Here is a 13,765-nt window from a genome sequence, read left to right as displayed (position 1 = left end):
GTCGGCAGGATGCAACATTCAGACGCAGAGATGGCGGAGCAGCCTGTGACTCGGTTGGGCCGGAGCCATATACCTTTGGGGGCTATGCTCAGCCATCTACCCAAGTTTACGGGGGATGGCATGTCACTGTGGGACTGGGTAGAAAGACTGAGAAGTATGCTACGTATGTATCCCCTCGATCCCCTAGCCCAGGCGGAGCTGGCCCTCCTAACCTTTGATGGAGAGGCCCGGCAGACTGTGATGTACCGCCCACCTGGGGACCGTGACACTGTGGACAAAGTGATAAAAATTCTAGAGGACATGCACGGTGACACTACAGATTTGGGACACTTGCGCTTACGGTTGTTTCAGCTGTTTCAAGGGGAAAATGAGACAGTAAATCAGTATGTTAATGCCTTACAGGAAGTGACGGCCCATATCACCTAGAAAGCTCGAGATGGGAACCGAGGACTGGGACCATTGGATGAGGTGTTGCGTGACCAACTGATTGCTGGCTTGAAAGACCCTTCCCTGAGGCAGATCCTGAAGAAGCGGCTGCGATTGAGCCCTGATCTGGGCTTCCTGGAGGTAGGGGCTGAAGCTATAGTCCTGGAGAGAGAAGTTCCTGTTCTCAAATCCACAGTTAGAAGTCATGAGGCAATTGCCCCTGAATTCACCAAGAAAGAGCCTGATTGGGTACGGGAAATACATCAGGAAATTCGAGACATTCGGGGTGAGTTGAATGCTATTAGAAAGACCCCTACTGCCCCCTTGCTGACGGACCATACTGCCCAATGCGGACGGAGACCAGAGCGAGAAAGACGTTCCTACCCGGCCCCAGCACGGCATGTACCTGATCTATCGGTAGAACGAGGACCAGAGTGCTGGACCTACGGAGGTAGGGGGCATATCTCCAAAGACTGTCCAAACCGAGAAAGGAGGAGGAGGGGACAGCCGTTAAACTAAAATGCCCCACGGTTGTGGAGCATACCATGGGGTCTCGAGCTTCAGAGAGGGGAAGAGGGAGCTCTGAAGACATTGTCTCCGAGAGGCTCATTATCTGGGCTGAATTCAATGGGCAGCGGATCCGCTGTTTAATGGACACCGGGTCTCAAGTGACCACTATGCCTGAGACGTATTTCCAAAGTCACTTTCCTGAAGTCGCTGGTTCCTGCTGGGAACCCACTGTCAAACGGGTGGCGGCTAATCAACTACCTATCCCAGTAGCGGGAGTAGTATGGATGTCCGTTCGGGCATGTGGAAAGGACCTCGGTCGGAAAGGAATCATACTGACCACAGGGCCCGGAGGCGATGGGCCCATTGTAACCCTGGGCATGAATGTGCTGAAAGAGGTCGGACAGTTCCTGGCTGAGGGCTGTAACAAAAACAACTGGACCTGTGCCACTCGAGACCCAGCTAACAAGAGAGTATTCCAGCATCTCGTGTGGGTCAGTCAGATTCAAAAATTGCCCGCTACCTCTCAGTACCTGGGTAAGGTATCGATACCACCTGAAGCCACAATGACACTGCCAGTGGGACAGACTGAACTCACTCTACCGGTGCTGGCACATGTGTCCTTAGAGGGCGTAGACATTCAAATTGAACCAATGGAGGGAGAGGAAGCGCCCTCTGGGCTCCTGGTTGCTCGGACCCTGGCCACCGTGCGGCACGGTCGAGTACCCGTGCGTTGCATCAATTTAAATGGCACAAGTTTACAGTTGTTGCCCCAACAAGAGGTGGCGCGAGTGTGTATAATGCCAGAAGCCCTTACTAGAGCTGACGCTATAGGGCTGGCACCTGTGGAAGGAAAGCCTTGGACCCTGGAGGTGTCCCTCAATAGCTAAGAGAATGGAAGAGAACCGTTGGCTGGGCGCCACTTCTTGGAGGAAATGGAGACTAATCTGACTGAGTTTTCTGCTGGACAAGTAAGGTAAATTGAACAACTTCTACAGCGATATCAGGGAGTGTTTGCACAGCATGAAGATGATTTCGGGTGCACTCGGGACATTCAGCATGAAATACCCACCGGAAATACTGCTCCCATCAGGGAGAGATGTCGGCAGATCCCGCCTCAAATGTACCAGGAGGTGAAAGAGCTGTTGGCCCACATGTTGCGGAAAGGTGTGATCCGTGAAAGTCAGAGTCCTTGGGCGGCTCCGATCGTGCTGGTCCGGAAGAAGGATGGTACCCTGAGATTCTGCGTAGACTATTGAAAGCTGAATGCCTGTACAGTACGGGACTCCTATCCACTCCCCCGAATTGAAGAGTCTCTATCTGCACTAGGGAGCGCCTAATTCTTCTCTTCCCTCGACCTGGCCAGTGGCTATTGGCAGGTCCCAGTAGCTGAGAAGGATCTTCCGAAGACAGCTTTTGTCCTCCCTATGGGCCTGTTTGAGTTCAATCGGATGCCGTTCGGGCAAACAAATGTGCCGGGACCTTCCAAAGACTGATGGAGAGATGCTTGGGGGACCTCAACTTTGAAGCCACTTTAATATATCTGGACGATATAATTATCTATTCCGCTACGTTCGAAGATCATCTCCGCGGATTGAAGCAAGTGTTAGAACGGCTTCAAAGGCACGGCCTGAAAATTAAGCCTCGTAAGTGTCGTCTCTTCAAACGAGAAATTGAATATCTGGTGCACACTGTGTCCCGTGCAGGAGTGTACCCCACTGTGGAGAAAGTAGCTGCCGTGCAGAAGTGGCCCACGCCCGCCAATCTAAGGGAACTGAGGGCATTCCTGGGGCTTGCTGGATACTACCGCAGATTCATTAAAGACTTCGCTAAAATTGCGATCCCGCTCAATGAATTGCTGAGAGGAATGGCTGGGGGAGCCAAGCGGCAGCCCATTCAGTGGGGCCCACGACAAGAAGAGGCATTCCGAGCATTGAAAATGGCGCTAACGAATGCCCCAATTATGGCCTACGCTGACTTTTCGTAGCCTTTTATGTCGTACACTGATGGAAGCTTGCATGGACAGGGAGCAGTGCTGGCTCAAGTACAAGGAGGAAAAGAGCGAGTGATCGCGTATGCCAGCAGGTCACTCCGAGACACGGAGAAGAAACCGGACAACTACAGTTCGTTTAAGCTGGAGCTACTGGCACTGGTGTGGGCCATGACCGAGAAATTTGCTGAGTACTTGTCAGGGTCAGAAGTGCAAGTGCGGACAGATAACAACCCTTTGGCTTACTTGGAGAACGCCAAACTTGGCGCGTTAGAACAGCGGTGGGTCGCAAGGATGTCCAAATACCAATATAAAATCGCCTATCGGTCCAAGGCCCTGAACACTCATGCAGATGGCCTGTCCCGGGTCACTCAGGCGGGGCCGAAGAGGGACAAAAATGAGGAGCTCGACGGCGACGAGATCCCGGATTTCAGCCAGTTCGCCGCTGCTGTGGTCGACGCCCAGGAGACCAGAGAGGAGCCGAGGCCCACTCAAATTCTGGGCCGTTCAAGAGACGAATGGATACATCTGCAGCAATTCGACCCAGAGTTAGCAAAGCTGAGAGAATGGGTCGCCCTTAGGCAAAGACCCGACCAGGAAGCCAGAGCCGCTTCACTTCCAACTACCCTACAAATCCTAGGCCAGTGGGAGAGACTCTTCCTGAAGGACGGCTTGCTATGCCGAAGAATCCAGTTGCCTCGAGAGTTTGATGTTACCTGGCAGGTGGTAGTTTCAGGAGCGCTAGTAACGCAGCTAGCCCAAGAAACTCATAGAAGAGGTGCTCACTTCGGTGTAGAAAAGACCTTTCGGTGGTTGCAATGGCTGGTGTATTGGCCTCAACTGCGGCAAGAATTCGAGGGGGGTCTGCCGAACATGTCATCAGTGTGAGTTGAACAGGCCCCCGCAACAAAGAGCTCCCATTCAGACCATCCGAACTTCTGCCCCATTGGAAGTCTTGATGATTGACTACCTGATGATAGGAACTTCATACAATGGTTATGGACACTGTTTGGTCATGACTGATCACTTCACCAAGTTCGCAGAAGTGACGCCTACTAAAGACTGGACAGCAGAAGTCGGAGCTAAGGCCATCTGTCAGGATTTCATCTGGATTTATGGGTGCCCGAAGCGAATACATTCTGACCAGGGGGCCTGCTTCCAAGGAAGAGTGATGGATGAGATATACCGCATCTATGGGATCGACCGATCCCGAACAATGCCCTACCACCCTCAAGGGAACGGCGCATGCGAGCGCTTCAACCAAACCCTGTTGCAAATGTTGCGAACGCTGGAAGCGGACAAAAAGATGAAGTGGCCTGAATTTGTGTCCGAGCTGGTGTGGGTGTATAATAATCGAGTTCATGCGACTACTGGCTACACCCCTTACATGTTGCTGTTTGGAAGAAGTGGGCGAGAAATTACTGAACTGGAGCTAGACTCAGAAGACTCCGTCCCGGGCAGTAGCCCAAGTACCTGGATTCGAGAACGCCAGCGTCGGCTCCGTACAGTGAGAAGACTGGTTGTTCAGAAGTTTCAGGAAGTAGAGCATGCGGATCGGCCCCCAACCGCAGGCGGGTCACTTCAGCCAGGAGACTGATTATTGGTAAGGGCCAAACGATTTGGGAGTAAACTGGACCATCGTTGGGAGGCGATACCATATCGGGTGGTGAAGAAGGTTCACCCAGACAACCCCGTCTACGAGGTTAGGCCCGAAGGGGATGACGCCGCGACACCCAGGGTGTTGCACCGCAATATGCTGCGACATTGCTCCTCTGAAACAGAAGTCTGTAACGACGTTGGGCCTTCGAACGTATTGGCTGAAGTGCCACATGCAGGAACCTTGGGGGATGAAGAAGGATGGGCCACAATGCAGTTGGGCCCGTCAGAACCGTTGAGGCCAACCCCGAGTGGAACCCAGAATGAGTCGAGAAATGACTTACAATCCCCTTTAGTTGATTCATCGGATCTCCCGGAGTCACCTCCACAAGAAGAGCCCCGCAGGACTGAGCGGGCTAAAGCCGGAATTCCTCCTAACCGGTATGCTCAAGAAGAGTTTATCTGGTCTCAAATCCTGCAGAAAACGCAGGAGTGTGCCAAACTCCTGTCTGAACTTGCACTGCCTGGAAAGAGGCATCAATTCTGCGAGAAGTCCACTCGCCCGAGGACTGGCGAGCAAAAAGGAGAGAGGAATGTAGCAAAGGCGAGAGAGCTTGTGAGGGAACTCCTACATGATGTTTCAAAGATGGAGAGAGGCTGCCATCTACTGGCCAGACACAGTCAAGCGGAACCAACATATGCAAGGGAAGTTGAAGGGAGAGCAGATTTAGACGCTGGACCCGATCAGGTGAATTCCAGGAAGGAGTTCCTGGAGATAAGAGGCCAGCGCGCCAAACCTGAGGGGTCTTTGGTGCCAAGCAGCAGAAAGGAGCTGACGTGTTCCCTGCATGCTGAGAAGCCCTGCGTGACAGGCCTAAGCCAGAGACCTGTGAGATGCCACAGCCGGGCACCGGTAGAAGAGCTCCGGATCCCTCACAGATGTGACCCGAGTGCTGTGCCTGCTGAGGAGACTCGGAGCCTGCTTGCGGTGCTGAGTGAGTTCGTGGAACCCGACGTCGCCCGCCGACAGATGCGGTCTGGACCCCTCTACCCAAGACTTGAGAGACTGCCTCCAAGGGCCAAGCAGAGAGGACTTGAGAGACGGCTGCCCCAGGAAAGTCACGCCAGCGAAAGCAGAGGAGCTGCATACGTGAACAGGGCTGTCACTTCTACTGTTCACTCACGGTACCGGGGACAATTGGGTTTAGGTACTCAGGTTGGGAGGGGAACGGTTGGGGTTAAAGAAGCTCAACGTGACCTAATTGAATTTATCTGGAAAAAGACTCACGGCCTAGCGGGAATAACCGGTGACCCCCGCTAGAGCCATATGCACAGTTAAGGAACTCACGTGGTGTCTCCCATGATCTAGGGCACCACATTACCTTGAGAGACTTCGCATTTTGCTAATACTTCAAATTACTGTTAATTACCCTTGTTGCAATCCCTTGTTCAGAGTACCTGTTAAATATATATATAAACTGTTTATATTCAACTCTTACTGTTCTCGCATTGTGTCTCTGTGCGTTGCATCCCAGCACCTGCATTACACTGAGATGGAAGGATCTGGATCTGACAGCCCTGAAAGAGGAGGCGGCCAGTCATGACCAAGAGCTGGAGCCTATCATGCAGCAGTATCAGAGTGACGTGCAGCAACGAAGGGAAAACCTGGGGAACGTGTCCTCAGACCAGCTGAGCCTGGAGTCTGAACGGCAGAAAATAACCAATGGAAGGAAATGTTCCAGGAAATTAAGGAGGACCGCCGCAAAACAAAGGAGGAGGTTTTGCAGTTGAAGCTTGAGAAGGAGGCGCGGCAGGATAAAGTTTCTGGGCGTGAACAAAACCTAGAACGACTGCGCAAACAGTTCAACTGGGAGCTGTGTAAATCCAAGAAGGAATATGGTGAACGCAGTCGGGAACTGCAACAAATTAAGAGAGACTATGAGGATCTCCTCAGGGTGAAAGAAATACTAGAGGATGATAAGGCGGATGCAGAGCACATGCGCCAAGTGGTTGAGACCACTCTGCAGGACGCCCGTGATGAAAATGATGATCTCCGCAGAAAGACCCTAGGTCTGGAAGCTCAGGTGAAGGAACTGCAGACGTTCTGTGAAAATCTCCAGAGGGCAGAGTCGTGCCTTAAGGAAAGAATCAGCAAGATGGAAGCTGAGCAGAAAATGATGGGGGAGTCTATCGGAGAAGCCACAGACCAGGGCCAGGAGTTGGCCACTGGAGATGGGAGGTATGAAACAAATACCTACTCGAATAATGCGAGCTCAGATGATTCGGAGGATGTAGGAGCCGAGATCAAGGAGCTCAAGGAGTCGCTACAAGCCCATTTGAAGCAAGAGAAGCTTGAGAGGCTAGCTGTTGAGAGCCGAGTGAGCGCATTGGAGACAGAAAGGTCTGAGAGAACTCTACTGTTAAAGGAGCAGTTGAAGCAGGAAGAGCTTCAGAGATGGGCTGCTGAGAGGTGAGTAGCTGAGCTAGAGGAAAAAGTTTTCGAGCTCAAAGGTTGCCTAGCAAAGTGTCACTCAGTGAACGAGGCCTCCTTGGAGAAGGAAAAGGGCAAACATGTTGCACTCACTCCCTCATACCATGAGAAGGTGGACCTGAGGAGAGCTAAGAGTGTACTGTTAACAGAAGATAAATATGAAATGGAAGTGGTCAAGACGAAAGTTCGTGAATTTGTAGCTGTGAGTCAGCTTAGGGGAAGCATACAGGGTGAAGAAGCTGAAAGTCAGTTGCCCCTGAAACCTGAGCCAGATGATCGTTTGGAGACCACTGGTGAGACAGAAACATCTTGGTACAAGTGCCTCATAGATGTACCCGAGGATTTGAGAGAAGAATGCACCAGTGAGTCCATGCATGAAGAGTTTAAGAAGGCCGTGGGAGCCTGTAAGGTGTACTCGACCTCAGAAGCTAAACAGCTGGTGGTCCTGTCCACGACCGAAGTCACAGTGAAGAGGGTGGCAATCCTAAGTGACATGCACTGGCGATGTATTCGCACGAAGCGGTTTCTCCGGTTGAAGACAGAACAAGCCGTTAGACAACTGGAGCTTATGAGAAAAGCTCACAGTCTGTGGGAAGAGGTCATCCGGGTGCCTCAGGTTCTGGTGAGAAAGCTCATTGGGAGAAATAGCCAAGCCATGCAAATGATGGTAAAGAAGTCTGGCGTGATGAAAGTAAGCAGTCCACGTGATCGTTAGGACTGGATACCAGATGAAGATGGCATGGTGTCATTCTCCGCTGTAGGAAAGGAAGAAAATCTTGCATATATACGCATGCTGATGGAGTATCGAGTGACCTACCTGCGAGAGGTAGAACAGTTGAATCTCGCCAGACTGCAAATGGAAAGGCAGCATCGCCTGAGCAGCAGAAGATGGCAGCCGTCTAGAAATTGAAGGGCCAGACAGAGAAAGGGCCCCCTAAATAACAGAACAGCTACAGCTAAAGTTAGGGACCTTTCAAGATGTCCTGAGAGTAGTGGGCGTGGGTTTAGAGGTAGTGAGACCTCCAGTAACTCAGGTTTGAGAGGCCCATACAAATGACCCAATAGAGTACGGGACAGTACGGAGTCTAACCAGACCTTAGATACCAGGGCGTGTGAGTCACACTGGTGTATGGACTGCTGGGAGCGGGGGAGGTCTGACAAGGTTACGACTGACCGCTGGGAGCGGAGGAGGTCTGACAAGGTTACAACTGACCGTTTGGAGCGGGGGAGGTCTGACAAGGTTACGACCCGGAAATGTGACTTGACGAAGTCAGTGACAATGACAGATGATAGGTCCCTAAGGAATGGGCTAATGTCATTGACTAATGTTCTAGGGGCTGAACAGCGCAATTGTCAAGTACATGGTCTCTGTGTGAACTGTGGGTTATGATGTGATTGTGTATATTTTGTGTTCAACCCCACAAGTTTGAACAAAGGGGGGGAATAGGTAATGCAGCGGCTTGCGGCATTACTGTAATGGTCCAGGGTGTGTTTTGGCCGACCATGTACCTCCCCCCAGGTGACTGGTCACATGACTGTCACATCAGCACAGGTCCTGTGCACACAGAAGGTCTGATCACATGACTGTGACATCAGCACAGGTCCTGTGTGTGCACTGGAAGATATATAAACCCTGGTAGATCTGAGACAGGGTGTGAAAGGCGTGAGGCCTGTTCCCTGTGTGGGACACCATTAGTGTGAGGCCTGGTGAGGCCTGGTGAGGCCTAGTGAGGCCTAGTAAGGCCTGGTGAAGCCTGGTGAAGCCTGAAAGGTACGAAGGCTGGATCCATGTGTGTGTGAGAGATGCCTGCAGCCTTGGAGGGCAAAAGGGCTGGAGACCACGTTTGGTAAGCCTTAGAGCCACAGCTGTGGCAGAACAAAGCGGACTGAAGCAGCTACGACCCGGCAAAGGTAAAAACACTAGTGTTGAGCCACCCCCGTAGTGTTCGAGTTCGGTTCGGTTCGTCGAACACCCGTGTGTTCGCCGAACTGTTCGTCGAACTGTTCGTCGAACACCTTCGAACACCGTTAAAACCAATGGCAGGCAAACAAAAACACATAGAAACACATAGAAAACACCTTCAAAGGTGTCCAAAAGCTGACAAACTGCTCAGAAGACATAACTAACACATGGAAAAGTGACAAGTACATATAGTCATGCGAAAATAAAAGAGGTGGAGGAGTAAAAGGAGGGGGAGACACAGATATAGGCATGTCATGCCCTTCTAAAATCCAAAAAGTGAGAAGCCGACACGGCCAGTCCGCTCCTGCCCGTGCCACCTCCGTGTCGCCGGGTTTGTGCCAGAGCCGCGGTGAACCCTGACGGCCAGCCCCCCTCTCCCAATACTGGTGCCTGTCCGCTGGTGGGTCGAGCGAGCCCCCCTGTGGTGGAGGCAGCTCTAAGCTTTTTAATTTAAATTGTCTCTCTAATTTGAATGAATACACTTTAAATCCATTTACAAGGATCTATTGGAGGGCAAGTCTCATGCCAGCAGCCGCAGTAATTCCAGCTCCAGTAGCGTCCACTAAAGCTGCTGCAGTTAAAAAGCTTTTATAAGGATCGAGCTCGGCTGTCCACCGCAAGGCATCCTACTGCCAGTCCCAGCCCCTATGCCTTGGGGTGCCTCCTGATGCTCTTCACTAAGTATCCCATGGTCCCGAAGCATTTCCTTTGAAAAAATTAAGTGTCTAAACTACAGGTGGTGCAGCTTGCTTAACAGCCGGGATAATCCGCTCACTAGCAGACACTGCTACTAGGCACAAAGTATTTCCTGGGCTAGATGCAGTTAAAAATTTGTAATTAGATACTCTCGTTGGATGCTGATGAAAGCATTCCATAGAGTCTCCTGGCACGCCATATATGATTCTCTTAAAAAGCTTGGGGTAGGGGTCTAGGGGACCCTTTTAGAGCCAAAATCACGGCCCTGTATCGCAATACGTCACCTAGGCTGAAGATAAATGGAACTGTAGCACCCTGAGGGCTCGGTTGCTACAGACGTATTGCACCTCACCCAGAGGTGTGATATCTCACTCTCAGGTAAGGATGGAGTGTGGATCAGGACCCGACACCTGCATGCATTACACCACATTGCCGTGGGGCAGTGCGAGCAATATGCCCCTGAGATGGGCACGACAGTCCCTGTCCCTGGCTGGAGTGGGGGGAGGGAACACTGAGGAAGGGGAACCCTGTAGTGCAGGAGCAGGGAGGAAGCAGTTCCTGGGTGCATTGAGAAGGGAGTATAAAAGGTGGGCACCATCTTAGTTCAGTGCAGAGAAGTCTGAGCAGAAGTGGCAGGGAGCAGGGGCTCTGCATGAGCTCTGCTCCGGAGGCGGGCCTAGTAACAGAGGCCCAGGCCTGGAAGAGGGAGAAGGAAGGAAGAGGAGCGGAGAAAGCTCCAGGAACGAGGAATGAAGGGATCCCAGGGGTGCGGACGGGCGAGTCGCCACCGCACGCCCGAATCCACCTGCGTGGAGGGGTCAGGCCAAAGGGGGAGACCGGTCCCCGAACTAGTGGAGGCAGGAAACGACCCTCAGCTAGAAACCGGAGGCTCTGACATTTTATGTGGCGCAGCCCCTCGCTACACCCGCTAGGAAGGCACCACATAGGGTCAGGGAAACTGGCACCAAGTTTACCAAGAGGAGGCCCGAGGCAGCCGGACAGAAGTGTTGGTAAGAAAGGCCAGACAAAGGACAGACAAAGGGGGTCCTGTGAAGTGCTCCAAAGTTATCTGGGAGTTGTCTGAGCCCCTCACCTGGTGAGCACAGTACGACGTGGGCAGCCGTTACCTGCAGACGTGGTCTGGATAATAAGAACTGTGAGTAAAGGCCCTGAACTGCATCACTGACTCCGTGTCGTTACTGCTGCTGCCCTGCACCATCACCCCCATCCTCCGCATACACTGCCCTGAGGCTATACTCCTCCCGTGGGGAGTTATGCTACGCTCTGCTGCACCCACAACACCAGCCTCAGTGGTCTGCCCTGTAGCGGCGGTTCACTCTGACCGCAATCCACGGGTGGCGTAGTCGGACATTTAAACATGAAAACCACATAAATAGTTCCGCCACTGGTTTGACCGCCCTGAGCCACGGAACTGGGTCGCCGCCACGAAGACTACAACCACCAGCATCCACCAAAAGGGTCCGGCTCCGGGTGTCCCAAGGCCCAGGGGGTGCGTCAGAACATTTTCATCACCTTTCACAATCACCAATGGGACAAGGCAGTGATGTCCTCTGTCCCCTCTCTTATACATCCTAGTGACGGAGCACCTGCTCTCATCAATTTGCCATAACCCCAATATTAGGTGGATTGAGGTGGGAGGCACCGAGTACAAGTGCTCTCTATTTGCTGATGATGTCCTAGTATATATCACTCAATCACATATATCCATCCATGCTGTTATGGCTGAAATAGATCACTTTGTTACATGGTAAAATTTTAAAATCAATGCAGCGAAGTCTGAGGCCCTCGATGTCTCCCTCCCCAAATCCATATAGGATTCCATCCAGTCCAACTTTCCCTTTGCCTGGCCCTCACAGGGTATCAAATACTTAGGAATTCCTATTCATAGAGACCTCTCCCATCTATGTTATCTTAATTTTGGGCCCTTTATTGAACAACTCCATACAGACCACGGTTGGCAAGTTAGAACTGTAAGATTCACTACGTGAACCACTGGTGTTTTGTGGAAAAGCACATGTACACTGCGTTCCAAATTATTATACAAAAAGTGTTTAGGAGTGATAAGGGAAGAATTTGTTTGTTTGTCAGTTAAACTCATTGATGGTGATGTGTGTCAGGGCTCTTTATATCACTGTAAGCAATTGCAGACACCTGTGCTAATTAGTTTGGCAGGTGTGTCCAATGAAAGGCAAGACTACTTAAGAAGGCTCTCTCACATTATTAAGCAGCCTACATTTTCTGCCAAAATGGGAAAGAAAAAGGATGTGTCGGCTGCTGAGAAGCAACAAATTGTGGAATGTTTAGGTCAAGGCATGACTACAATCAACATTGTGCGATGATCAGGATGAAGTGTCTTGGCAATCAAGAAGTATGTAGCTGATTCACAGTACACACGTGTGCGTGCTGATAAGGGCAAATTGAGGACTCTTTCCTACAGGCAATTACGTCAGGTTGAAAGAGCAGCGGCAAAAAAGCCTTGTCATAGCAGCAGACAAGTTTTTGAAGCTGCTTGTGCCTCCAACGTCCCCCGAACAACAAGATGCAGGGTCCTTCAGAGGTTTGCAGCTGTGCATGCGCCATCCTGTCGACCTCCTCTATCCACTTCACACAAGCAGAAACGGCTCCAGTGGGCCACACATTACATGAAGACTGATTTCAAAACTGTTTTGTTCACGGATGAGTGCCGTGCAGCGCTCGATGGTCCAGATGGATGGAGTGGAGGATGGCTGGTTGATGGACACCCCACGCAAACACGGCTACAGCGCCAACAAGGAGGAGGTGGAGTAATGTTTTGGGCTGGAATCATGGGGAGAGAGATTGTCGGCCCCTTTAGGATCCCTGAAGGCGCTAAAGATGAACTCCATAATGTATGTGGATTTTCTCAAACAGCACTTCCTGCCATGGTTCAAGAAGAAGAACCGTGTATTTCACAGCAAGATCATTTTTCTGCATGATAATGCACCATCTCATGCTGCACATAAAACATCTGCATCTCTGGCTGATATGGGCATAAAAGGGGACAAACTTATGGTGTGACCCCCATGCTCCCCTGACCTCTACCCCATTCAGAACCTTTGGAGCATCATTAAAAGGAGTGTCTATGATGGCGGGAGGAAGTTCACATCTAAGCAACAGCTCTGGGAGGGTATTCTGTCCTCATGCAAAACAATTGAAGCAGAAACCATCCAAAACCTGACAAATTCAATGGACGAGAGAGTTCAGAAGCTCCTTTCGAACAAGGGGTCCTATGTGAAAATGTAACATCACCTAGAATAAAGTTTTGAGTTGAAAACTGTTTGATTTCAGTTTCTAACAACCTGCTAATGCTTATAATTTCAAAAATGACCATTTTTTTGGTCTTTATTAAAATGAAAAGGTTGATCGAAAAGTTTGGGGGATCTAAGAGTGTGGCAACCCAGTAGTCATGATTACTTCGAATTCTGACAATATGAGGGTCATGCTGCAGGTAGTGCAGCAAGAAGGCACTTATGTGCCTTGCGCATCTCGGAGCCCCAAAATTATTTTCCGGGCTAGATGCAGCTAAAAATTATTTTTAATTTTAAATCTGGTGAAGCTTTAGTATAGATGGCCTAATAGGATCAGTGCTGCACACTGCTGCAAAGCCCAAATTATTTTCCAGTCAAGATACAGATAAACATGATTAGTAATTTGAAAGCTTAAAACGGTTGGTAGGGTGATTTTAACCAATCATCAAGCTTTTACTCTCCCCAGGATGACACAGGGGTAGAAAAGTCGTTTCGGATCCATGATTTGTTCATCTTTATGAACGTGAGTCTGTCTACATTATCAGTGGAGAGCCGCGTGCGCTTATCTGTCAGCACACCACCAGCAGCGCTGAACACACGTTCAGACAGAACGCTGGCTGCGGGGCATGACAAGATCTCCAAGGCTTAAGTGGCTAGCTCCGGCCATTTATCCAGATTGGAAGCCCAAAAAGAGCAAGGGTCCAGTGACACAGTCGTGGCTTCAATGTTTACTTGGAGATACTCCTGTACCATCGTCTCTAGGCGTTGACTATGTGTCAGACTTCTTGTCTCCTGTGGCCTTGCAAAGG

This window comes from Phyllobates terribilis, unplaced genomic scaffold (assembly GCF_046119375.1).
Source record: "Phyllobates terribilis strain yellow unplaced genomic scaffold, ASM4611937v1 Scaffold_7__3_contigs__length_470593459, whole genome shotgun sequence".
NCBI classification, from domain to species: domain Eukaryota; kingdom Metazoa; phylum Chordata; class Amphibia; order Anura; family Dendrobatidae; genus Phyllobates; species Phyllobates terribilis.
The sequence above is the reverse complement of the archived record's forward strand: the minus strand, read 5'-3'. Positions refer to the sequence as shown.